Source organism: Colobus angolensis, unplaced genomic scaffold (genome assembly GCF_000951035.1).
Source record: "Colobus angolensis palliatus isolate OR3802 unplaced genomic scaffold, Cang.pa_1.0 Scaffold49, whole genome shotgun sequence".
Lineage (NCBI taxonomy): Eukaryota > Metazoa > Chordata > Mammalia > Primates > Cercopithecidae > Colobus > Colobus angolensis.
The window spans coordinates 7,939,245-7,966,665 of record NW_012118376.1 but is presented as its reverse complement, the minus strand read 5'-3'; positions in this window follow the sequence as shown (position 1 = coordinate 7,966,665).

The following is a 27,421-nucleotide window of genomic DNA, read 5'->3' as shown; positions in this document are numbered from 1 at the left end:
GAGAGCTTCTTTTCCCCTTATGCCTTGGTTCTGTCTCTAAGGCCCATTAGTCCCACCAGCCACCTCACCCACGTGGTTACACTGTCTTTCACCCAAGTGCCTTTGGCCATGCTGGCTCATGGCTGTAACCCTCACCTGGCGAAGAGGATGAACCCCAAATCTCAGGTTCTAAGGAGGGCAGCTGGCCTTCAGGTCTTTGTCCACAAAACCCAGGGCTAGATACACATGGACAATACCATCAACAGAGGCTGCATCCCCTGAGTTCTAGTCTTCATTAGAGAGTCTTAGAATTAGAATCTTAGAATTACCTTCACCAACAAGAACTGGAGACAAGTCAGGCCAAGCACTGCTCTTTGTCACTCTCCCACACCTCCACTCTCAGAGCCTGGTCCTCTGAGATGCCTAACTTCCTTTAGAGTATTCCACCTGTCCCATCACACCCTGGGTAATAGAGGGCTAGCAACCAGGCATGATGAGGAGACAGTAACATGAACATTTCCCTGAGTTCATCACTCTTGTCCTACTGTGGTCACTGCGACCCTCGAAGAAGACCACAGGAGAAAAGACTACATGGTGAGTGGATGGCTACAGTATTGGTGGGTGTGACTATGAACGGAGAAAAGAGGTACAGCCAAGGGTTAAGGGGCTGACTTGGGGACTACAACATATCTCTACAGAAATTTCATCAATTTAGTCATTCACTCATTCATTTCACAAATATATATCATGTCTTTACTATGTGCCAAGAACTGTTGTATATGCTGTGGATATAGTCGGGGATGAACAAAATAGATAATAACATTGCATTTAGGTCACAATATGGTGAAATCATTTCCTGGTCATTTTTAGTTGTTTTAATTTTTCTAAAAATAGGCAGACACAGAAACATACACACCAAAATGCAGAGTAGCCATCTTTTTACTTTCTAATAAAAGTCTACTGCAAAAAGGTGCATGCCTCAAAAACATTAGCATGGGCTGAAAACCCCAAGCTTGTAATTTCAGTTCAGTACCCCATTACAATAAGACTAGCCTCCCATAGAAGATGAGAGAAGATACAGCACTGTTCCAAAAAAATGGAGGATCTTCTGGAAAATTGTTAATAAGTGCCAATACTTAGAACAGTAAAAGACTCATGGCAAGCCCTCTAGATGTGTCAGCTATCGGCATCGTCACTGCCTTCATCATTATATTAGGCAAAAAGAGAAGCATATGCAAAGGTCTGAAGGTGAGAGAGAACATGGCATGTTCAAAGAGCTTAAAGGAACTTGTGATCGGTGCAAAGATGATGAGATATTGATATTGAGACCGGGAGGGGACAGACCATGGGGAATCTTGTAAGCCATGTCAAGGAATTTGGACTTTGGCCCTGGGGAGCTACTGATATGTTCTCGCTGTCCTCTCCATACCCCGTAAGTTAGGGTCTCATATCCATTCCCCTTGACTTCTCAAATAGAATATTATTTGGCCTCTGTGCTTCTCCTTTTCCTCTTTTTGCATATCCTGGTTGTAGCTGTCATAGCTTCCGATCATTCCTAAGATAGGGCTCCCATTAGCTCTCTTACTCTAAAACCTTCAGTGGCTACCCATTGTCCACAGAATCCAGCCAGTTGTCTGAATCTGTCACGTAAGCAGTGCTTCACTCTCCCTGGCATGCCCCCTACATCCAGCCACATAGAGCCACTTGTTTCCAAATGCCTCCATGCTTTCAACACCCTCCCTAAATGCCCCATCTGAATCCTGAAATCTGGCTGATCACTGAGCCCAAGGAAATGGTCAGCCAGGATATTATTATAGAATCAAAACAAATCCAGTCATTACGGCAGCAGGTTGGAGATAAAGTGGGTGAAAAGAGGGACAACACGGCAAGAAGCAAATCAAATTATTCTCCTTCCGTCCCTTCCTTCCTTCCCCCCTCCCCCTTTCCTTCTTCCCTGGTTCCCTCCCTCCCTCCCTCCTTCCTCCCTCCCTCCCTTCCTTCCTCCCTTCCTCCCTTCCTTCCTTTTTCTTTTCTGACAAACATCTCTGCCGTGTGGTTAAAAATACTTGGCCCAGTGCCTTGCACCTCACCTAGATGCTCTGGTATTGTCATGTTTCCCTGCTTAATTACTGTTATCAACTTCCTAGATTTTTGTAAACTCAACATAGTGAATAATGAGGTTAATAAGACTGATGAACCCCTTTGCCATGTACACAGACTATTTCTATAAAAATCTCACATGTATTATTAGCTTGGATTTAATCTCCTTTTCTTGCATCTTACAAATGTTTCCTAATGAACCTATTGGCTTTCCAGTGGGGGCGTTATTTACTCAGTGTTAGATTTTTAATTCCTCTGGATTGATTACAGTCTGTGTATTTATCACTTCTAACATTTCTGCACTGAATAATTTCCCCCAGTGAATATGCATCTGAAATTTAACAAATCAGACAGGCTGAAGCCTGGGGCACAACATCGACTAGTTCTGGCCAACCCTGGACCTTGGATCAGCTACTTACCCTCTCTAGTCAGTTTTTTTACTTCATCAAAAAAAAGCTTTCCGCCCACTCTTAGTTCACAGGGTTGCCAGAAGACTAAATAATGCAAAATATTCCCATAAAGGATTTTTTGAAATAAAAGGACCAGTCTTTAAAATTGCACAATTCAACACAATTGTTGCATTGTTATTCAACAATTATTGGGAGCCTTCTATGAACCAACTGGACTCAAGCACCAGGGTGACAAAATGAATCAGCCAGATATTGTAGTTAGACCCCCCTACCCCTCACCCAGCCTTCTGAAGCTTATACCCTAGTGGGACAGATGCATTTAAACAACTTTCTATCTTGTTTTCAAGCACATAGAAAAACTGGCAATAGGTGAGTTTATTTTAGACAGAAAAAAAATAGGCTCAATCAGATGACAGTTTTAAAAATAAAGTTCTTTGTAGAATGCAGAAAACCTCTAAAGCAAAAGATACTTTTTGCCTTTCTTTGGAGTGCAAACTGTCCCTGAAAAATAACAAATCCTTTGGATTGAATTCCTGAATTATTGAAAAGTATGCCAAAAAAGTAAAAACAAACACTGAAGGTCAAAAATGGGGATGTAGAAAAATGAAGCATGGCTAAGTCAGGGTTCTTTCAGGGAGAAAATCATTGATGACCATAGGCACTGGGCTTAATGAAATATCTAAATACAGAAACCATAAGAAATCTAAGATAGCTCAAAATGTATCATATAGGTCAGGCTCTACCAAACTGTGACCAACGCAGAAGCCTGGAAATGTGTACTGCAAATGCATACTTGGAAAAGAAATTATTCTTTGCTTACTCTTTCTGCAGCTGGCTGGGACAAGCAATCCAGAAATAACTTCCAAGCATGGGCGGGATGACAGGGAAGCTCTAAAGCTACACACACTTTTGTGATGTCCCCATCATCAAGGCGTAATGGGGACTTAGACACATAAGGCACTGGATCCAGTCCAGAAAAGAATGAGGGTAAGGGAAATAAGCCCCAGTGCCCAAGGCTTGCAGGAAGTGCTGGCTTATAATAGGAGGGACCCTTTCTGCATCTCCTCTAACAGTAGTTAGCATCTACCGAGCACCTACTATGTGCCTCATACTGTGCTAAGCACTTCAGTTGTTTTTAAATGTCCTCCAATGCTTATTTGAAATTAAGTACTGTTCTCACTGCATTTTAGAGATAAAATTAAGGCACAGAGAGATTAAGCAACTTGCCCATAATCAATTCAGCTATTGAGTCGAAGACCCAGAATGAACCCAGTGCCTCTGTTTGTAATCTCTGAGCTGTAAGGGGTGGTTCCTCCCTTCCAAAGACACGATGTCCAGCCTGAGATGAAAGAGACACTTCTTGTAACATTTTCCCTGCTGCTCACTCTACCATGGTGAACTTTTCTGTGATTAGGTTGCCAGGGTGTTTGAAAGAGGATATGAAAGAAAATTAATCAATTCTCTCTCCCAAAGAGTTAAAGATGGGTAAGGGTGAGGTCAGGGGAAGTTTTAATAGGAGCCAAACAAAATAAAGATAAAAACATGAGCAGAGGCACAAGCCCTCAGAAAAGGAACAACCAGGAATCAGCAACGTGGCCCAAATAGCAGCAAGGTCAATCAGTTGGACTCCCGGTGCACTAGGGTGAAAGGGAGATTCAGACAGGAGGATGACATGAACTAGGTTCAGAATCACAAAACTGCAGGGTCATGTTGAGAAAAGGGGTCATTCCAGAAAATGTGCTTAGTGGTGGAGGCTGGGAAGAAAGAGGTAAGCAGAAGGACTTCAGGGACTCCCCCTGGACACAGGAGGCACTAGGAGGAGAAAGAGTCCAGCCTAACCAGTGCCTGAGAGAGATGCATCAGCTAGGACTGAGGCAGGCAGCCCAGGCTTCCTGGGGTACTGCCATCTGACAGCCTCCCTATGAGGCTGGGCCCTCTGCAGATTCCATCACCTGACTCAGGGAGAATGAGGGCCCTGCAGATCGTTCGTGTCACTGAGGGGGGAGCAGGGGAGCGCACAGATCGTTTGTGTCACTTTGTCAGTAGGCAAAAGGGCAGAATCCGCCATCTTCCATCAAGACTGAGAATTCCTGCAGTCGCCACGTCACCTCCCAAAGCACATGCTCAGGAGCCACTGAGGGCTTCCCTGTGATGGAGGAAGGTAAGATGGGGATGAGCAAAAATAGGAAACCTAAACCACAATTTCAAGAAAAGTTGTCCTTTTAAAAAATATGCAGTTTACTGGGTGCCAATCAGGAGGTGTTTTCATTGGCAAAGAGACAGGGATGCAAGGGATTCAAAAGGTGAGTCCTCTTGTCCTTAAGTTTTTTCTCCTCTAGCATACATGTTTCCTGAGCAGCCCTGACAGGGGAGGCCAGGTAGGAGGGTGTGGGGGCCTGACCAGTGTCCTGCTTGCACCTGCTGTGAACACCATGTGTCTGAGCTCATTGAACGAAGAGCTGGAGGGTTCCTGGCCTAGGATTAGAGGCAACCAGATTTGCAATGAGCTTTTCTCCTGGTTGGGGTTTTGGGCGCTGGGGAGGACAGATTAACACTGAAGGACTCCAGTGAAGGTGAAGGACTAGCAATCCAGGCTTCCCCTTGGTCGGTCTCTAGTTAAGTCTGTAGGGAAATCACTAACCTAGATGTATTTATGTTCTAGATTCTCCATGGAGCAACTGGACTGGCATGCAATGTTTGTTTACATATCTATTCTATAGTTTATAAACACCTAGGAGCTGTCTGCTGCCAGGATGGGGTGAACCTGTGTGGACAGTGAGTATGTGTTGATATAGCTTAGAAGCATGAGCTCTGGAACCAGTGGAATCCCAATACTGTGTGTTCTTGAGGCCCCTCTCTGACCCTCAGTTTCTTCATCTGGAAGATGGCTAACGAGAGCATGCACCACATGGTTTCATCCTAGTCTACCTCTTCAACTCGATTTCACGTTCCCCTGCTGAGTTCATCTACAAAGGGCTATGCTGCCTTTTGTTCTGTTTCTCACGCACGTTGGCCTCAATCTCACCACAGAACTTCATGTGCAAGCCTCTCCTCCAGTTCTCTCCATGACCTTCTCACCATGCAGGTCTCATTCAAATGTCACCTTTCAGTGAGGCCTTCCTTGGGTCAACACTCTCAAGTACCTTCTCCCCCAAATCCAAGTTCACCTCTCTTATTTGGATCTATTATTTCACAAAACTTTCTACTCTTTGAAATCGTCTTATTTATGTTTATTTTGCATTGACTTAGTGAGACCTCCCTTAGCTCAGCACCTTATCTAGAATGTGTGCCCCATATTTCTCCATTTCCTTCCCTTTTTTAGTTTTCCCCTTAGACCATATCTTATAACATACTCTATAATTTACTGAATTCTTTCTTTTTTGTCTGTCTTTTCCCCCACTAAAATGTAGTTCTGTGAAGGCAGATGTTTGTTTGTTTGTGTCACTGCTGTATCCCCAGTGGTTAGCACAATGCCTGACACATATTAGGTAATCAGTAGCATCTATTGGATGGAAGAATCCATGAGCTCATTGTCTGCCCCCCTCCACTAAAAGTAAGCACTACTATCGCAGGGACCTTATCAGCCTTGTTCACTGTCACACTCAGCTACAATTACATAATGGTCCCCAAGCAATATTATTCAGTGCATGAGTGGCATCCACCTCATAAATACATTTGAAGATTAAAATGAGATAATTTTCATAAACTTAGCATAAATGTCATGCAAAATAAGAGTTCAAGAAAAATTACTTGAACAAGGTGTAATTACTATTAAAATTTGAGTTTTGGGTACTGAACCTGTAGAAGCTCTTGCCCTTTCTTGATCTGGGTTTCAGAGCATGGGACACCTCAAATTTGTACACCAGGAGGTCTGGCTGAGGCCTCTTCTTATGTCTGCTTCTAGTTCATAGGGGCCCAGGCAGGATGGGACCTTAAAACCTTACCTTGATCTAGGAAAAACTCTATCTCTTTATTACTTTCTTACTATAAATCAAATATTTTTCTTGAGCCAACCTGGAAAACTAAGGCTCAACTAACAACTGCTATGATAAATATGTTAACATTACAGTCAAAATTTGAGCCTTGCAAAGAAACAGCTACTGGTCCCGCACCACTTGGAAACCTGACTGGCTTTCAGTTCAAGATGTATCTAGCAGGAATTCTCCCAGGTTAGATACAACCTGGTTCTTCCCATGGCATTTGCCATCTATTTCTTTCTTTTTCTTTTCTTTTCTTTTTTTTTTTTTTTGAGACAGAGTTTCGCCCTTATAGCCCAGGCTGGAGTGAAATGGCGCGATCTCGGCTCACTACAACTTCCGCCTCCTGGGTTCAAGCAATTTGCCTGCCTCAGCCTTCTGAGTAGCTAGAATTACAGGTGCCCACCACAATGCTCAGTTAATTTTTGTATTTTTAATAGAGATGGGATTTCACCATGTAGGCCAGGCTGGTCTCGAACTGCTAACCTTAGGCGATCCACATACCTTGGCCTCCCAAAGTGCTGGGATTACAGGTGTAAGCCACCGTGCCTGGCCTTGCCATCCATTTCTACTCCTGTTTGTTCTCTGGTGAATGACTGTAGTTTCGTATGCACAGGGAACATCATGGAAGCAGAGGACATGACTGGCAGAGAGACCAGCAGTTTTAGAGTAGTGTGTGATTTTCTCAAAGGAGAGAAGTTCAGATCCGGGCCCACTATACCTTGGGTTACTACCGTGAAGACTATTCCTTAGGAATGGGAGGCCACATTGAATTGTACTCCCATATTTAAGAGACTCCTCTGATACAACAGATACATCCTTCCCCAGAATGGAATTTAACAGTTTGGTGACCCGGCACAACCACTAGCTGTGGCCTGAAAGTAGGCATGAAAACCTGTGAGACCACTTTTCAGCTGATTTTAAATTCCTTGCACAGCCTCCAAAGAGCACCTTTAGCCCTTGGCGAATTTGTTACCCAAAGCTCACTGATTGCGTTTGGATATTATTGTTCTCCCAGGTGTAGCCACGGTCGGTGAGGAGAAACTGGATGAATCCCCTGTCAGACTAATTGGCTACACTTGGCTGCCTAAAAATAAGACACGTCATATCTCCAAAGCTTTGGAAATAGGGTGGCAGGCAAGATTTTTATTTTCAAATTCCATGTTCCTGCATTTGCAAATGTCTGGAAAAGAACGGAATTCACCAGTACACCCAATAGGCCTCCGAGTTGGCAGATGCTGCATGTCCCAGTCTACTGAAACCTTGCCCCTCGGTTTGCCCAGGCTCATTGCAGACCTCGAGGCAAGGATCTGGGCTTTCCCAACTAACTCCACCTCCCAGAGACTTCAAGACTTGAGGAAAATGGGAATCTGTGATGCTTAACCAGCAAGCAGGGAATCCCTCCACTAGGAAATGTCTCAGGTTCCTTTAATGTGAGTGGAAAAGCAAAGGCTAGGCCAGGTGCAGTGGCTCACGCCTGTAATCCCAGCACTTCGGGAGGCCAAGGCAGGTGGATCAGCTGAGGTCAGGAGTTCAAGACCGGCCTGACCAATATGGTGAAACCCCCGTCTCTACTAAAAATACAAAAATTAGCCAGGCGTGGTGGCATGCGCCTGTAGTCCCAGCTACTCCGGAGGCTGAGACAGGAGAATTGCTTGAATCCTGGAGGCAGAGGTTGCAGTGAGCCGAGGTCGTGCCACTGCACTCCAGCCTGGGTGATAGAGAGAGACTCCGTCTCAAAAAAAAAAAAAAAAAAGGAAAGTGAAGGCTAGACTCCAGAGCCCTCTCATTCTTTGTTAGACTAATTCCAGCCACAACTCAGATGTTTCATCCTCATTCAAACCCGAAACCTGTAAAATTCTCTCTTCTTGCATAGTATACTGAGGATCCCCCTGCAAAGAGAGATGTGTGACAGGCAAGTTTCTTTCTGTATTTCTGGACTAAGTCAGGTAGATGTGAGAAGTGATGGAACTGCTAATCATGAAAATGTAGATAACTTTAAACAAAAATGTTTGTTGCTGTTTGCTGTCCATACATTTGGAAGTCACAGTCATTATTGCATAGGCACAATTTTGAGGTCTGACGTATCTGAAATAAGAACAACATTCTCTTTGAAAATATTTTCTTAAACAAAATGTTGATGTTTACTTTTAAAGTGGCATTTTAAAATGAGTTTAAAGCAGCATTAGTCTGCAGACACAGTACAAAATAATATGACTATGTGTAAATTAACACAGTATAAGCTGAGTTCACAGGTTTCAGGATTAAATTATTGAAGATGACGCAGTGAACATTGAAATTCTGTTTAAGTGGAATATTCTGACACTCCCGTGGTAGCTCCCCTTTCCCTCTTCCAATAATTTGAATTTAATTATGACAATTTGAATATTTTTCAAAATAAGGACTACCTTCATCTCTGTAACAACAGACATATGGCTTCATTTAACTTAAATTACTATGGTTTCATTGAACTTAAATTATTAATTGGTGTATTTGGGGTTTTTTTTTTTTGCAATCACACACAGAGTAAAACTTCATGTATACAAAAATCAGCTACTCTAAAATTGTAGGGAGACAAGAAATGGCTCAGGACCAGAAACAAAATAAAAAGAGGTCTCTAGTTAACCAAAGAAATCTTTGAAAATTCATGCACTAAAGGCTCATGCATTTTACTCAAGGGGCAACTCAGAATCTGTTTAGAATCTATGCGACTTACTATTCTAAACTTACAGATTGTAAACTACATAAAAAGGAGAAATAATTCGAGGTATTTCTTCAAAGTCATAATGTTAACATTATCAGTAAGTGATGGCTGACAGCCCATCAGCAATGGAAGGAAGCAAACAAAAAAGAAACCAGAAAACAACAACTGAAATCCCCTATATGAAGTAGATACAGAACAACTTATTACAGGAGCAGCATCCCAATATTCCATAACTGTATTTCAGCCAGTGTTCACAATGGTGACTCGGAGTGATCAAAGAAAGGTAAGCTGGGTTTAGAACTCTCTCGGCAAGCAAAAAAAAAAAGGCTACATATTGGATACAGTGTACACAGCCTGGGTGACAGGTGCACTACAGTCTCAGAATTCACCACTGAACAACTCATCCATGTAATCAAAAACTGCCTGTACCCCAAAAATTATTGAAATAAAAAAATAAAGTTTAATAATAGAAAAGTAAAAAAAAAGAAAGAAAGAAAGAACACTCTCTTCAGGGAGAGAAATGTTTAGGATATTTTAGAAATAATGCTTTGAAAATATTAAAATTACAAAATATATAAAAGGACCAGAAGCAGGCGCTTGAAAGGGAAAACTGAGTTATTCATTCATTCAGCAACTCTTAGTGAGTATTCTTATGTACCAGGTACTGTGCTAGTCAGGTCTTGGGGACATTGAGAGCAGATCCTGCTCTTAAGAAACGTATGTTCTAAGTTAGAGGCTTCAAAGCATGGTCAGAACCCCCTAGTGATTCATGAGATCCTTCTGGGGATCTTGGAGATACACACTATTTTCCTAATAATATTAAGATGGCATTTGTACTCATGGTACAAAAGTAGCAGTGGGTATCCTTAGCCTGAATCAGGCAGGGAATACTAAACATGCTGGCAGCTGTTGTATTGTTCACCCCTCACAAAATGTCCAGAGCAAAGCAGGAAAAATCATTAATTGTATTACATTTCAACCTAATGTATATATTTTTAAATATTCTGTGTAATAAAATGGGACATGGCTGGGTGCAGTGGCTCACGCCTGTAATCCCAGGACTTTGGGAGGCTGAGGCAGGCAGATCACTTGAGGTCAGGAGTTTAAGACCAGCCTGGCCAACATGGTGAAACCTTGTCTCTACTACAAATACAAAAATTAGCTGGGTATGGTGGCAGTTGTCTGTAATCCCAGCTACTCGGAGGCTGAGGCAGGAGAATCACTTGAACCTGGGAGGCAGCGGTTGCAGTGAGCTGAGATCATGCCACTGGACTCCAGTCTAAGCTACAGAAAGAGACTCCATCGTAAAAAAATAAAATAAAATAAATAAAATAAAATAAAATAAAATAAATAAAATAAAAATAAAATAATAAAATAAAATAAATAAAATAAAATAAAATGGGACATATGTATGAAGCACTTTGCTACACAGTGTAGTACGATGGCTGATTGGAGAAAACACACTTGTGTGACTGAGTTGCAAGCTGAACTAACCACTTTTCTCACAGAACATAATTTTCACTTGAGAGAATGATGGACAAACTGTGGTTATTCAAACTTGAGTATTTGGCAGATATTTTCTCAAAAATGAACAAAGAGAGCCTACCACGTTACAGAGAAAACGACTGAGAGTATTTGTTGCCAATAATAAAATTTGATCTTTTAAGTGAAATGTAGAGTTTTTGAAAACTTGAACTTACAGCTCTCCGATAACTAATGACTTTTCTAATGAGAATAATAGTGATACAAACTGATTGTTTAATATTATATAATAAAATTATGAAATTAGAATAATATACATAACTCAGTTGACCCATATTTTTCAAATAACCAAAAAGCATGACATTACAAAATCATGCATGAAGATTCATTCAATGTGAAAAATAGGATAGATGGACCTTAATGTAACAGAATACAAACAGTTCACTAATTTTCTTTCAGATTACACGTTGAAACTAAACTTTAAAAATCTACACCTGTCAAGTTTCAGCATAGTATCAAAGAGAAGTATCTACAATTACCTTAAAAGATTATTAAAATATCCTTTCCAACTGTGTGTATGTGTATGAATGACTGAATTTTCCTCATATACTTCAACCCAAAACAATTTATTGCAACATATTGAATGTAGAGGCAGATATGGAAATCTACTGTAAATACGTAAAACAATGCCACTTTTCTTTCTGGAATTCTTACTTTTAAAAATTGGTATTTTCCTACAAATATGTTCTTACATGCTAACATGCAATAAATAGGTTTGTTATTTTTAAATGAATTAATAAACAATTTAAAGAATTTCTCAATTTAAATTTCTAGTACAGTAAATATCTACATAAAGAAAAACTCTTCAGGGTTTTCAATAGAAATTTTTTTTTTTTTTTTTTTGAGACAAGGTCTCACTCTGTCACCTGAGCAGGAGTGCAATGGCACGATCATGGCTCACTGCAGCCTCAGCTACCCTGGGCTGAAGCAATTCTCCCATCTCAGCCTCCCAAGTAGCTGGGACTACAGGCATAAGCCACCTTGCCTGGCTAATTTGTATTTTCTGTAGAGATAGGGTTTTGCCATGTTGCCCAGGCTGGTCTCAAACTCCTGGGCTCAAGAGATCCACCCACCTTGGCCTTCCAAAATGTTGGGATTACAGGCACCGCACCCAGTCCCCAGTAATTTTTAAGAATTCAAAAGGTCCTGAGATCAAAACGTTTGAGAACTATCAGTCTAAGAGGACATAACTAGACCTATAAATAAGTATACTAATTCTAACCTACTACAATAAGGGCTGTGATAGGAAGAAGCACAGGATAACACGGGGGGATACCTAGTTCAGTCTTGGAGAGTCAAGAGGCTCCCTAGAGGAGGCTATCTTTAAGCTAGAATTTGATAGATGAGAAGTTAGCATGCTAAGAGGGATGGAACATCCAAATCAGAAGGAAGAGCTTCTGCAAAGTCCTGGAGAAAAGAAAGAATATGGCTCATTCATGAAAATAAAAGTTACGTGGTAAAGCTAGAAAATAGTTTGTGATAACCTAGGTTGAGCAGATTATATCATTGTTTCAATAAAATAAGCATATATGTATAGTGAAGGGTTAAGAATAGACTCTGGTCTCAAGTATACATAACATTAATAAGAAGAAAAAAACTAAGCTGGACCTGGTCTCTGGTATGTTATATCCATTTATATAAAGTTTAAAAGGGCCACCTTAATAAGTTGACAGAAATATATAATTGGAAATTGTGATCTATATTCCATGATATCTAAATAGAAGCCAAACTTTAGACTGTCTTTAAAGTTTATATATATATACACACACATATATATATATTTAAAGGAATTCTAATGAGATATTTAAAGTTTGACTTGAATTGGAAACAATACAGGCATACATTTAAAGCCCATATTCTTTATAAATACTTTACTTTCACCCAGATCAGTGGAATTTATCTTATGACTTCGGGTCATGGCCAACAGTGATTTTCTGTAAAACTGGCATGGATTGTAAGATGGACTTTGCCACGTCTTGGTGGCCTCTTTGTCATCTTTGGCATATGGCTAGTTTCCTGAGTTTCCATTTTTGTTCTGTTTTAATAGTGTATTTGTCCTTCCAGACTACGAAAAATCTTTCAATCAAACGACCCCAAAACCTCCACCAAGAGTGCTGTGTTGGCAGATTTCAAGGTAGGCATACCCTCTGCAGATGAGGCCAGGTAACCAGCAATGTTAGGGGCATGTCTGCACTCAAAGCCCCTGGCTTATTCTATGGGCATTCCTGAGCTGGAACATGGCTTCTGAGAGTAATTTTTCTCTTTTGGGTGGGAGTTCAAAAGAAGCAGAAATAGATATTTCTTACTCAGAGGTTAGATCTGGTATTATTGGTATCTTGCAACAGAAAGCCACCTACAATCACATCACTGCAACCTTTGGATGACAGGCTGCTGTTATGTGTTATGAATTAGGACTCACTGTCATGAAAACGCAGTGGCCAAAGCCACATTGCTACATTTTACAAGCCTTTTCTGAGGGGCTGTATTTGATTTGTAAATGTTGTTTGTAAGGTACTCCAGAGAATATTTTGCCAAGGATTATTTCTGTTAACTTGTTTGTAAGTCTGCATACATGTTGTTTTGCCAGTATATCTTTGCTATTATCTGTTGATTTATTTATCTATATATTTTGTGGCTCCTGAGAACTCTGAAGGGCAAAATTATACAACCATGGGTGGATAATAATGTGACAGGATTTCTGATGTTGTTCTTTGTTTTGTTTTGTTTTTCTTTGAGATGGAGTCTCTCTTTGTCACCAGGCTGGAATGCAGTGGTGCAATCTCGGCTCACTGCAACTTCCACCTCCCAGGTTCAAGAGATGCTCCTGCCTCAGCCTCCCAAGTTGCTGGGACTACAGTCATGTGCCACCACACCCAGCTAATTTTTGTGTTTCTAGTAGAGACAGGGTTTCACCATGGTAGCCAGGATGGTCTTGATCTCCCGACCTCGTTAGCCACCCTCCTTGGCCTCCCAAAGTGCTGGGATTACAGGCTTGAGCCACCGCACCTGGCTGTATGACAGTTTTTATAGTCTATCATATTTTACGTTAAGGCATTAGCAGAAAAAAAAAAAAATAGGGCATCGAAAACATGTCAAAGCAAATAAAACTAGTTTGAAAATAAGATCAACTCTGAAACTGTAGACACTGCCCATATCTCCCAAAACATTTTTAAAACAGTAGATATTTAAATATGCTGTAACTCCCCTGCAACTAGCATTGTGTCTGAAACCCACTGGGTACACAATAAATGCTGAATGAGTAAATGAAAGAGTCACAACTCTATGACATAGAGATGCTAGATATCCACATTTTACAAATGAGAAAATTGAGACACAATGCAGTGAAGTAGCTTGTCCTTGTTCAATAGCTAATAAATGGGACTGGGTTTAAAGTTGGGTAACCTGACTATAAGCTCACTTAATTAACCTCGCATCATACTACACATACTACAACATTATACTAGTGACAATTTTTGGAGATTATTTATATTTAGGTAGTGTGTCATTTTCCCATCAAATATATTGTTGAATATTTAATAATTGTTTTTTAGTATGAAAAGAAATCAGATACACAAATATTAGTGTAACTTCCTTGCTGTCAAGAATCACTTACTGGGATAATTTCACAAGTGACAGCGTTAAGCTCTCAGAGGACACTTTGCACATGTGGAAGACAAGCACAGGAGTCCTCATGTTCCAAGCACCTCAGTAGCCCCTCTTCCACACTCCCACCCTGCGTGCCACTACTTACTGCTGCTGTCATTATAAAAGTAAAATACCTTTCCGGATCAAATCCAAAATTGTCTTTTACAATTACCCTTTGTTTCACTTTGGTTTGCTTTCAGTCATGATGATTAACGTATTACAAAGTTTCAAATACTTAAAAGGAAGTAGATTTTTATATTTACCACAGGAGGGCATCTGGTTTAAAAGGTTAAGGAATGACAGTTTTGTCACGTTTTCTCCAGGTTGTGATACTCTCCGTGAGTGACAGTCATCACAACCTTCCCATGCCTGTTTTGTGTTCTGGAGTGCACAAGCCTGAGAGCTCAGAGACATGCTGTTTCTGAGGCCTACTGCACCCAGGGAAGGCTGAACTAACACTGGGCACATGGGGGCTGTGACAAGTCTGGGTATCATCCCATGCTGTTTCTGTTTGTGCTGTACTGTACTGTTTCCACTGTACCGCCAGTGGAATCTTTCTGATGCTATGGCCACTAGAGTGGCCACATTCTCGCTCCCTAGTGTGGATGAAGAAACCGTGCTTCTGGGGTATTCAAGAAGCCGTGTCAGGCTGGGCGTGGTGGCTCATGCCTGTAATCCCAGTACTTTGGGAGGCTGAGGTGGGAGGATCACCTGAGGTCAGGAGTTCGAGACCAGGCTCGCCAACATTGTGAAACCCATCTCTACTAAAAATACAAAAATTAGCTGAGTGTGGTGGCATGTGCCTATAGTTCCAGCTACTCTGGAGACTGAGGCAGGAGAATCGCTTGAACAGGGAGGCAGAGGTTGCAGTGAGCCAAGATTGAGCCATTGCGCTCCAGCTGGACAACAGAGCAAGACTCTGTCTCAAACAAAACAAAAGAAAACAAACAAACAAAAAGATATGCCATCTGATTCCACATGGAATCTGTGCCACTTCACAATCTTTTGTGCTGCATTTTGGCCAGTGAACTTCCCTTTATTCTCCTCTAAAGAATGTTAAGTTCTCACCATACACACATATAGATGGTAGTTATGTGTGGGGCTGGAGATATTGATTCATTTGATTGTGGTAATCATTTCACAATATATATGTATATCAAATCATCACATTGTATACCTTGAACGTGTAAAATTTTATTTGTCATTTATACCTCAATAAAGCTGGGGAAAAAGATGTTGAAAATACCCTTTCTCTGGTTTCCCATATCTGCACTTCTTCCTCCCTGGAGAGTAAGGCCTATGAGGGGAGGGACCAAGTATGTTTTTCTCATTATTGCATCTCCAGTGACTCCAGCAGTATCTGCTACATGGCAGATGCTTGCTAAAGATGTGTTGATTGAATGAATGTCTGAACTACCAAATAAATGGCTATCCCTTTGGGCCCAGATATCACAATATGAAAACTTTGTTTTTCATCTGGTATCCGTATATGACTTTACTTTTTAAAAGTTCACACACATATGGAAAGACTTCACCTCTGCAGTAACTAATCCATAAGCAACTATAGAATTCTAAAGAACCAAGCTCTGTTCAGAAATGGCAAACTGAAATTCCATCTGAGGGGAAATCAGATACTTGCTGACCACGGGATTTGAGAGAAACTGCCCACAGTTTCCCAAAGCACAACTTCGATTGTATCACTATTTTAAAACCCAGTGGTTTTCAGATGCTCTTGCCCAGCTCCTACTGATTAGAGGGTGAACGCTGCGTATGCTGACCATGCTGCAAATGAGAAGCACAAAGACGAGAAGTGCCAAGGCAGGGGGTTTCATGGCAGCCCCGATCTTTTGGTCTGTTCCCACCCAATTCTACCATATTCTAGTTCATAACATGGAGGGGGATTGGGGCACATCTGTACTAAATGTCACGCTTCATGGAGCTTCCCAGAAGGAATTACACAAAGAAATTACATTTCTTGAAGTGTCTAATCCACCTGTGCTCACTTCCCATGACTGTTGTAACAAATTAACATAATCTTAGTGGTTTAAAACAACATGAATTTATTATTTCATAGTTCTGGAGGTCGGAAGTCCTATAGTCAAGGTGTTAGCAGGGTTTTGTTTCTGCTGGAGTCTTTGGGGGAGGATCCATTTCCTCGCCTTTTCCAGCTTCTAGAGGCCACCCACATTCCTTGGCCCACGGCCCTCTCCTTCCATCTTCACATCTCTCTCTCACCACTGCTTCCATCATCACATCTCATCTCTGACTCTGACACTCCTGTCTCCCTATTATAAGGACCCTTGTGATTATATTGGGCCCATTCACATAATTCTGAGTCACCTCCCCAGCTCAAAATCCTTAATCGCACCTGCAAAGTCTCTTTTGTCAACTAAAGTAACATATTCACATATCCCAGGGATTAGAATGTGAACATTGCAGAGGGTGAGAGCGTCATTCTGCCTACCACCCTACCTGTCTGCTTTCTTCCTATCAGCCACAAAAAGTGCCCTGCAGATCCTCCACTCTCCAAGGCACCTGGTGACAGAGTACACTCACTGGTTGCTGGAGGCGTCCTCCTTCTGAGCTTTCCTGGTGTTCCCAGCTGGATGCAACTACTTGTTTGTCCACACTCCTTTGCGCAACCTGAATTGTTCAGGGCATCCCCTTCTGCTGCTGGACACTATATTTGTATGTGCATATGTTACTTTCCTGATAAGCTGAGCCAAGAACCAACTTTGTGCCCTCCTAGGGCCTAGAATGATGTGAGGTAGATTGCTGTGCTCAAGTATTGCTGTTAGTGCTTAGCAGGACACATAAGACATGTCTCCCTGAGCCTGGTGCCATAGAGACGTTCCTCTTAGAGTCCAAACACAGCACTCCTCACTGCCACCTCAGAGCACTTCTGCTAGTGAGTGACATCTTCCATTCCTGTGAGCTGGGAGGACTCCACAACTGCTGCCCATTTAGAATACTTCATCCCTGGGGACTGCTGGTACCCTGGGAAAGGAGCCGGCATTTATGTCTGCAGCTTCCCACCTTCTGCAAGCAAGCTTGTCATTGTTTTGCTGTTTGCTGTGGCAGTGGCTGCTGTTCTGCAGTGCCAGCTGAGAAGCTTATCTCCAAGCAGCCTTGGCTATTTCCACTATAATTCTTTTCCCCTCAGGATGCCATCCTTTACATGTGTCGGTATGACTCACTTGGTACTTGTACTTGGTAAAAGCCAGAGTTTAATGAAAAGACACCGGTTGAGAACTTTGCAATCTCATTTGCAGCCACATCCTGGGTAGGACTTGCCTTAACTCAGGTGGAATCTTTCCTCTCCAGCAGTCGAGAAATGCGGAAGTACAACTATCTAACTGCCAAGTACTAGGCAAGACTTGGGGCTGGGGTTGAAGTGCATTAAAGGGCTGGCATGTGAAAGAATAAAAATGAGAAATCAAAGTTTCTGCTCTTACAGATTTCAAAATCATTTGGGAAGAATATAAGTTACTAAGTAATTGCAAATTTTGTAAAATCTTCTAGCAGCAAAATGTAGAGCTAGGGAAAAAATGTGGATCCTTATCTTATAGTCCACATCTGGATAAATCCAAAATATTGTAAGTAAAGTCTTAAAATTACCAGAAAAAAAACCCTGAGAGAATTTTTCTTATATCATTTCAGAATGGTAAAGGTCTTTCTAAGTATAATATAGGATGCAGAAACCATATGAATGAAAGAAGAGGTAAATTTAATGACAAAAAACGTTCCCATGGCAAAATGTACAATATGAAAAGTCAAAAAACAAATGCCAATCTGAGAAAAATATTCGTAAATCATATTACAGAAAAAAGTTAATTTCCCAAATGTATAAAGAATATGATATGGTTTGGATTTGTGTCCCACCAGCAATCTCATGTCAAATTGTAATCCCCAGTGTTGGAGGAGGGGTCTGGCGGGAGGTGACTGAATCATGGGGGCAGATTTCCTCCTTGCTATTCTCACGATAGTGAGATGTCATGAGATCTTGTTGCTTAAAAGCACGTAGCACCTCTTCCTTATCTCTCTTCCTCCTCCGCCCATGTGTAGATGTGCCTGCTTCCCCTTCACCTTCTTCCATGATTGTAAGTTTCCTGAGGCCTCCCCAGCCATGCTTCCTGTACAGCCTGAAACTGTGAGCCAATAAAACCTCTTTTCTCTATAAATGACACAGTCTCAGGCATTTCTTTGTAGCAGTGTGATAAAGGAGTGATACAGAATACATACAAATCAATAAGAAAAACACTAACCATCTACTAGAAAAAATGGGCAAAGCATATAAGCTGACAGTGCACAGAAAAGGAAATGCAGATGGCCCTTAAACATATGCCAAGATGTTCAGCCTTACATATAATAAGGGAAATGGAACTAAAACCACACAGAGACATAATTTTAAAATTACATTAAATGGGTTAAAATTTAAAAGTTTGAAAATACTTACGTTTTGGGGAATCAGCAGCCCACCCATCTAGTACTGGCAGAAGCACATACTGGTATAACACCTATGGGAGGCAAGTTTTTAAGATCTTCCAAAATTACAAACATGCATGTCCTGGACTCAGCAATTTGCTAGAAATTTATCCTATGGATGGTCTCTAACCTGTGGGAAATGACATATACAGAACTCTATTTACTACAGCACTGTTTATATTATCAAAAGACTGGAAGTCATCATTGACAGAGGAGTGATAAAAATAGAAGAGTGATAAATTATGATATTCACACAAAATGGAATTATATGCATTGCTCAAAAAGCAATAGGGATACTCCTTATAATGATTATGGAAATATTTCAAAGATATGCTAAGTGACAAAAGCAAGATGACAGTTTGTTCAGTGTGCTGCCATAAGTATACAAAAGAAAGGAGGAGTAAACTGCTAGCTATTTTCAAGAACAAGCTCAATATATTTCTACCGGTACTTTTTGCTCATGCTGTTCTCTTCATGTAGATTGTGCTTTCTCCATCTCTGCCTGTTGAAAAATATAGTTCTTCCAGGACAATTTCAAATATTTCTTCCTTTATGAACCTTTATTGATCTCCTGAGTTAAGCACTCTCTCAATTGAACAAATCTAAAATTATTAGGAGAATAGTTTTAAGGTTTGGGATGAGAGATCCTTTCTGAGACAGACAACCCCCATTAACTCATAAAGAAAGAAGCTTGGTCTAACCTTATAAGAAATTTAATCATTTGTATGGTCACAGACATAATAAATAGACATAAATACAAAATCTAACACACTGAGAGGTAATGTCTGCAACATATATTGATGACAAAAGCTTATTATCCAGATTATATAAAGAGCTTCTAAAAGCCAGTAAAGATAAAAACAATAGTCCAATAGGAAAAAAGACACATCTTAAAGAGTTAAACCAATAAAGAAAGAAAAGCAGTTTAAAAGGTGCTTAGTTTTAAACAGTAAATATTTATCTCCCTTTGATGAGTAAAAAATAAGAAGTCTTACCTTATGATGTGAGGAAAGAGGCAATGATGCGGCAGGAGTATAAATTGTTAAATTCTTTTCAGAGGGTAATTTGGCAGGAGTCATCAAATGTTAAAATTAGGTATCACCTTCAACCCATCTGTTTGGCTTCTAGATCTAGGCATCTGTGCTCAGAGAAACATATATGAGTATAGAAGCACTTACAAGCATGGTCATTGCACACTATTTATAACAGAAAAAAATCAAACACCTCCTAAAGGACCACCAAGAGGGGAAAGAGTAAATGAACTATGGTAGATTCAGTCTATGAGCTACTGTGTAGCAGTTTTTTAAAATAGATTTTTAAATATTTGAAAAGAGCTCCAAAGGGAAAATGCCATTTGCACAACACAGTATATAAAATATTATTCTATTTATGTGGAGAAGATACATGTATACAGTCAGCCCTCCATATCCACCAGTTCTGCATCTGTGGATTCAACAAACCATGGATTGTAATTATTCAGAAAAATATATATTAAAAAAGAATGGTTGAATCTGTTTGACCACGTGCAGACTTTTTCCTTGTCATTATTTCCTAAACAATACAGTATAACAACTATTTACATAGCATTTATACTGTTTTAGGTATTATAAGTAATTGAGATTATTTAAAGTATATAGGAGGATGTGTATAGGTTATAAGCATCATTTTATATAAGGAACTTAAGCATCCCTGAATTTTGGTATTCACAGGGGAGTCCTAGAACCATTCCCCTACATATATGTGTACATTCTACACACACACACACATGCAAAACAGTTTAGCCTCTAGGAAGGGGAATAGAACTAGGGGTAGCAAAGAAGGAACTTTTATTTTCTGCTTTATACATTTATAGGATGTGTTTTGTTTTTCTTGTTGTTGAAGGATAGTGATGGGAAGGACCCAGTTCACACAGTTAGGAAAAAGGACTTGATCTCAGTCAATTGGCCTTCCAGTGTGATATTTTTTCCCACTGTTCCACCAAAAGAAAACAAGAGGCACTTTCGGAGTTAAGGATGATTGAATAGAAAGAAGTATAAGATATTTTCCTCTGGCTATGAAGCTCACTATGGAATTTTCAGAAACATTCCTCTTCTAACTAACCCAATAGCCACTGTTAAGAGTTAGGCCCATTTATTTTATGGGCATAGAGAATGGCTGCAGCCATCAATGATATAGTGTATAGATTATCCTTTTTAAATGTTCTCTAATACTTCATACCTTTTAAGTCTTTTCCCTAATTTTCCTTTTGTTTATTTCCCCAGGCTCTCTGTAATGTTTCTATAGCTAGCTTAACGTTTGGAAAGAAAGGACTGATGAATGCTGAGTAAACAGACTATTTCTTGACCCTTAAATGACATACCATCTTCAGTTACACTCTAGAGAATCACTTTAACTCTAACTAACAACACAACAACACTGGAGGCTCATTCATTTACTCTGACTCTTTTATTCTTCCCACCAAACAACACTTGGGCTGTGCTTTGTTTCCTTTATTTGCTTTAATCCCTATAGCATCAGGGAAGATACCATAAAGGCGAGGTCACAGACTTTGAAATATGACATAGCAGAGTTCTTTTCATAAGTTTTCAACTTACTATCTTTGTGATTTGGAGGAATTGTCTAACTTTTCTCCATGTCAGTTTTTCACCTGTCAAACAGCAATAATAATAACTAATGATAAAAAAGAAATCACAATGACATTAGAAGATATTATGAAATGAATGATAATAAAGATACAACACATCAAAATGTGTACAGGGCAGCTAAAGCAGGAGTTAGAAATATTTAGCCTTAAATGTATTTGTCAGAAAGAAGGAAAATTGACAATCAATTACTTAAGCTTCTCAAGCAGCTAAAATAGGAATTAAGATAAAACCCAAAGAAACTAGGAGTAAAAAAAAAAAACAGAATAGATAAAAACAGCTTCAATGAAAACATATATACATGTACATAAAATAGAAAACTATCAGTAATGTCAAATGTAGGTTTTTGTAAAGATTAACAAAATTGATAACCCCCTAGCTAGACTGATCAAGAAAAACACAAAGAAAATACAAATTACTAAGATCAGAAACTAGAAAGAGACATCAATACAGACTTTAAGCCATCAAAAATATAAGTAATACCAATTTCTTAGAAAGTTTGTGGGAATTCACTGAAGTACTTTAAGCACCTAGCACACTACCATGGCTCATAGAAGCCATTCATTTAGTCATTGAATATGCTTTGACTGAGCATATGCCCTATGCTGAGCCACAGGAATACTAAGGTATGTGGGTGGCTGGGTAGGTGTGAAGTGGGTGTGTGGGGGGTGGGGATAGACATGTTCTTTGCTCCTGTAGAGCATAGAGTTCCACGGTGAAGGCTGAGACAAATTTTTTAAATTGCAGCTATAAATGCAAAATTACAAAGTTGAAAAACGTCAGTGGGGCATGGAACGAAAAGTGCATTTAAAAAGGTTAATTTAGTGAGGAAGGTCAGAGTGGGCTTCCCTAAGAAAGTGATAGCTGAGATGCTATCTATGAAATGAGAAGATACTAATGAGGTGAAGTTAACTAGTCAGTGTTTGCTATGGTTTAAAAGTGTCCTCCAAGGTTCATGCGTTGGAAACTTAATTCCCATTGCCATGGTCCTGGGAGGTGGGGCCTGATAAGAGGTGACTGGGTCATGAGAGATCTGCCTCATGAATGGATTAATGTTGTTATCTCTGGAGTGGGTTAGCTATCCAGAGAGTGGCTTTGTTATAAAAGTGAGTTCAGCCTTCTCTGCCCTCTGCTCTCTCACTCCCACCCTCTCTTGCTCTTCTGCCTTCTGCCACGGGAGGATACAGCAAGAAGTCCCTCACCAGATTCAGTCCCTCCACCTTGGACTTCCCAGCCTCCAGAATAAATGTGTTTTCTTTATAAATTACCCAGTCTGCGGTACTCTGTTACAGCAACAGAAAATGGACAAAAGTAGGGCTCTCGTCAGGGGGAAAAGCAAGGGAAAGGCCGTGTTGAAGGGAAGGATGGTCTGGCACAAAGTCATTGTGGCTGGTGCTGGAAAGTAAGGGCAAGTCGAGGGGCCAGATGAAGCTGCAGAGATAAATGGGGACCAGACTTGTAGGTGACACTGAGAAGTCTGGTTTTTATCCTAAAATGAGAAGCCATTTGTGTTTTAAGTGGAGATGGGGCAACATAACCAGATCAGAAAAGATCATTTTCTATATGGTGTGAAGCATGGATTGGGTGAGTCATTGTGGATATACAGATGCCAGGAAGGTGACTATTGAGGTTGCACAGGGATAAAACAATAGCTAGACCTACTGTTTACAATATAAATTAAACTTGAAATAGCTCAAATGTTCACCAACAATGGACTGGTTGAGTAAATTATACTAAATAAACATAATGGGTTACTATGCCGCTATAAATAAAAATGAGGAATATTAACATATATTATTGTAGAGTTATAGTCAGGAACAGTGTTTGATGAAAAAAGTGAAGTGGAGAAAATTGTATGTATATGCTGCTACTTCACTTTTAAAGTGAAGGGCTAAATCAAGGTTAAAAAGTGTTACTCACAGGAAGAGACAGGGAGAAAGGTGGAGGGGACAGGGATAGAGGCTAAAGTTCTCCAAATACAAATTGTTTTGTAGATTTCACCTTGGAACCATGTAAATATTTTACATTATTATAAAGCAATGTTAAATTATAAAAATAAATTCATAAAAACAAAACAAAATGAAACAAATGAACATAACTATGCATTGAGTTACTGGCATAATCACATATAACAGAATTAATTACACTTTAAAACTGTATACCTTAGGCTGGGCACAGTGGCACACACCTGTAATCCCAGCACTTTGGGAGGCTGAGGCAGGTGGGTCACCAGAGGTCAGGAGTTTGAGACCAGCTTGGCCAACATGGTGAAACCCCGTCTCTACTAAAAGTACAAAAATTAGCTGGGCATGGTGGCAGGTGCCTGTAATCCCAGCTACTGAGGAGGCTGAGGCAGGAGAATTGCTTGAACCTGGGAGGTGGAGGTTGCAGTGAGCCGAGATCGCACCACTGCACTCCAGCCTGGGCGACAAGAATGAGAATCTGTCTCAAAAAAAAAAACAAAAAAAACCAACCAAACAAACAAACAAACTATATACTTTAAAATGATTTTAGTAATCACATTGTTGGCTAAAGTGTTGCATTTGTATCTAAAACTACCGTGAGGGTAATTTGCATAAATTGTGGAACAAGAAAAATGAGAAGCTGTCTGCTGTTCTAATTCTGTCACCCTTGGAGTCTTTGAAAACTGGAATTCTAGGCATAGGACAAAGGAAATACAGATGCAAGATAAAACATTAAACAAAATCCCCATAGTCCTGATACTGAGTTAGAGGTATAAGTATGAATTCATATTTGTAAAACAATTTATTTCATACTTCTGTCCACTGAAAATGTCTAGACACAATGATCAAAATAGTAGTAACACCTGGTATACAGGGGTCTCCAAATACCATTACCCACTTAAGGAACTTGGATTCCATAGAGAAACTGCTAATTCCAGGTTCTGAGGCCAGATATGTGCAAGGTAAGGTGGGGATACCTTACCATACTACTGGCCAAAGATGAAAAAATGAAAGCATCAATATGAAAACTGTAAGTTATATTTGTAATGACACAAAAAATTAGTCACCCTTTAGAGAATGATTTGGAATAAATTAATTATTTTGAAAATTAGTAAATAAAGAGAAAAAATCATGTGTTTATCCTTCTTTTCCTGTACATACTGTACCTCAGGGTAATCAACTGACAGGATAATACTTCTCCTAACAGAACTCTTCTAGCTGTCAAATAAATAATAACAAAATTAGAATATTATCATTTTTTTCAATCCATAGTGAAATAATGGATCTAGGTAATGATCATTAATAGCTGCTAAAATCACAGAATGAGGGTTAACCAGTCTTTAGCTGCCTTCTGATGGAAGACCACAATATTACCTATGAAGTATACTTGTAAAAAATATCACATCTGCATCTGATCAAGCCTTTAGGTCTATCAGAAAATTCAGAAGCTAGAAGAACATGTTAAATAACACAACAGGGGATGCAATCAGCAAAATTTATGCTTTGTGAAACTGCTGAACAATGTTGCCACTATTCAATAGAAAATTACAAGGAAAAAAATAGTAGGCTCACATAGATCAAAGGAGTTTAAGACTGATCAATCAGTTGAACTATATAGACATTATTTCAATCTTGATTTAAAGAAGCAGACTATAAAAATTTTTGGATTGGGGATAATGTGTATGTGTGTGTTACTTAATTATTCTCTCTAATCTCTCTGTTTGAAATTTTCCATAGTAAAATGTTAAACAATAACACCCAAAAACAACTAACCCCTATTTGTGCTCATTATATACAAGGCACTGTTTTAAGTAATTTACATATTTATGTCCATAAGGTTGGTACTCTATTATACAAATGAGAAAACCAAGGCATAGAGTGGTTAAGCACCTTGCTTAAGGCCACACAGCTAATAAACTATGGTATTAGGATTCAAAACCAGGCAGTCTGACTCTGGAACCCATTTTCTAACTGGTACACTAGTACCTATCAAAATGATGCTAGCTTGGACTAGGTTGGTGATAACGGAGAAAAGTGGATGGACTGAAGAGATACTGAAGGTGAAATTAACCAGACTCCATGCTGGATTGCACACGAAGCTAAGGGTCAGGGGACAGTCCAAAATATTTGTGAGGTTTTGGCTTGCATCATGGGATACATGGTGTTATGGTTCATTGAAATAACAAGAGTGAGACTGTACCAGGTTTGGAGGGAAAAGATGATTTGGGTTTGGAGCATGTCAAGATTCACATGTATTTGGTATATCCAGGTGATGCCAGTTGAGCAGCTGGCAATACTGGGGCTCTTATATGTTACTTTTCCCCCTTTCCCCTCCTTAGAACTGTATACATTTTCTTGGGATGAAGAGGGGAAGGGGCTACTTTTCTAGTATTGAAGTATAATAATGTACTATTCTGTTCTTGTTTCAGAGTTGTTGTAGCAATATCACTTGCACATTTTGTAAGACTGCTTTTACTCCATTGTCTAAGTAACTGGGAGAAAACAGGTCAATTAATCAACCATCCCTTGACTTCTTAATTTGCCCAGCCACCGTATTAGGTGCTTACACATTCTATCATTTCCTTCTTTCTTACAGTTACTTAAACAATTATAAAGATGTTATTCTTCTCACTAAATAAGGAGATGGAAGATAAAAAAGAAAGTCACTTGCCAAAGTTACAGAGCTGTAAAGGAGCAGTCTGCATCCCTAGTCTGTGTTCTCCCATTATGCCTCTAGTTTTCAAAGTGTGGGTGATGACTTAGGTGGTCATGGTCATGGTGTTTAATTGCACAGACACACACAGTAAGAAAGCGCTCTGTTATAATTTTCATCCAACCTTCTGTTATAACGTGGAGAACAACTCAGTCAGGTGTTAGTATCTCTTTAACACCTCTCTAACGCTTGGCCAATCTCTGTTTTCAACCAAGAAAGGAGAGCCTTGGACTCAGAGTCTTGAGCAAATCATAACAGTATGTAGCAGGAATCTGATCACATCTTATCTTCATTGTGTATATTTTTAGGGATACTTTCTATTAATTAGTGATATTAGGGTTTCCATTTATACAGCAACATATAATTGCATTTAAAAATAAATTTAAGTAAAATAAATAAACTGAGTAAAAGAAAACTATTACATACATAGAAGTAACAGTGGTTCAAAGAAAGGAAAAACAAACAAACTAGATGAGGCTGGAATCCAATGGATGACCTTTGGAAAACAGGGCTCTTCACCATATTTCCTGCCCCTCACCCCAATTATGGGCTTTGGTGCCGGCCTTACTTCTCGAACAGCAATTGAATATCTTAACCAAAATATGATCTGGAAACACTTCATCTAGTTACTGGTGAATGCAGCTAGTTGGGAGGTGAATGTAACTCTCTATGAGCCTGTCACAGACCCCAAATACTGCGGGCCAGACGGTATTTTTATTCTGCATTGATCAGATTGACATGTTGGATGGGACCCCCTAGCCCTTGGTTGCCCAGTATGTTTCCCATGCCAGGGTGTCAGGAAAGATATAAGAGCAAAGAGTACATAACCAGTAAGTCATGGCAGCTAACATCTAAGACACTGGGTTATTTTGGAAATCTTAAGAATATCTAGGTGACTATCTATCTATCTATCTATCTATCTATCTATCTATCTATCTATCTATCTATCTATATTTTAGTAACAGGCATTCTAGGATTAAAGCTATGTTGACTAATTTTTATCTATTCCTCTTCCTTAAAGCTCGTCCCCAGACTTCTATGATGATACCATATCATTTGCACATTTTGCTCTTTCCTCACCGTCCTCCCCTTTTCTGGGACAGAAGCTATATTCAGTATGTTTGTGAGAAATGGTTGTAAATAGGCTGCCTTAAAAAACAAAACAGAACAAAAAAACACACATTTTTATGAGTTCTTATAAACATAAACAAAGGCAATAAAAATTCCCAATGCTACATATATTTTAAAAGACATCATTGT